The sequence below is a fragment of the Lycorma delicatula genome, chromosome 1 (assembly GCF_047948215.1).
Source record: "Lycorma delicatula isolate Av1 chromosome 1, ASM4794821v1, whole genome shotgun sequence".
Lineage (NCBI taxonomy): Eukaryota > Metazoa > Arthropoda > Insecta > Hemiptera > Fulgoridae > Lycorma > Lycorma delicatula.
The window spans coordinates 345575219-345576398 of NC_134455.1; positions in this window are offsets into that span (position 1 = coordinate 345575219).

Consider the following 1180-nt stretch of genomic DNA (forward strand, 5'->3'; position numbering starts at 1 on the left):
CTGCCTAGATGAAGTTCACATCCCTTATTTGGACAATGTACGATACCTAGGATTTCATTTCGACCAACACGCGCGCCTCCTAACACGGAAAAATCATGCGATAGAAAAGAGGAAACAACTAAATATCAAGTTTAGATGGTTGAAATGATTATTAGGAAGAAGGTCTGTGTAATCATTACATAACAAATTGTTGTAAAATGCATTTTTAAAGCCGATATGGGCCTACGGGATATAGCTTTGGGGTATGGCAAGCAATAGCAATATCGATATCATCCAAAGGTTCCAGAACCAAGTGCTTAGGAACATTTCACAGGCGCCAAGGTTTGCAAAGAACAAGGAGATCCATGATTACGTAGGGATGCCAATTATTTGTGAAGAAATCCAGCGGCTAAGTTCAAAGTATGTATTTAAGTTTAACATACACGAAAACCACCTGGCTGTTAACCTTTTGGATAATAGTGAAAATGTGAGACAACCAAAGAGGCTGCAGGTATTGGAGGCTGTTGTGTGTTGTATATCATCCTTTTGTTAATTAATTTTTTTTTATATATGACCAGTGTTCATTTGCTATAAGTTCTTTTTTTCTCATGAAAGACTTGTGATAATTTTTTTTTATACTCAATCGCTTGTTCTATTTTGTTAACTATTTAATTTTATTGTTATATTTTTATTCGTTGTATATTTTATTGTACTATATTGAGTTTAAACCTTTATATTATCTTGGGAGGTAGCAATGGATGCCTCCCTTTAACATCATTATTACATTATACAATTTACTTATAATTTCATTGTTCAGGAAATTGATTTTGTGAGTAAATAAAGCAATACTCAAAAAAGAATTGTCATTAATAAAAAAATTATTATATAAGTAATTTTTATTTATTTATTTTATTTTGCAATTGTTTATTTTATTCAATTAATTTTTGAGGTGGTAGAGAACACCTCAACAAAAAATGAAATTGTTAAAGGAAATAAAAATTCAAAGTGTTAGTGCATTATAAATTTCTGCATTGATTAAATTAGTTGCAGAATAAACAAAGCTACAATGCAGATACAAAAGCATTCAATAATAATAGTATAATACTAAGTTGTTTGTCAAAATACAAGTGATCTAAGTAAATAATATTATTTAAGATATACATGAAAAAAATGATAAGGTAAATAAATACATGAAGATACT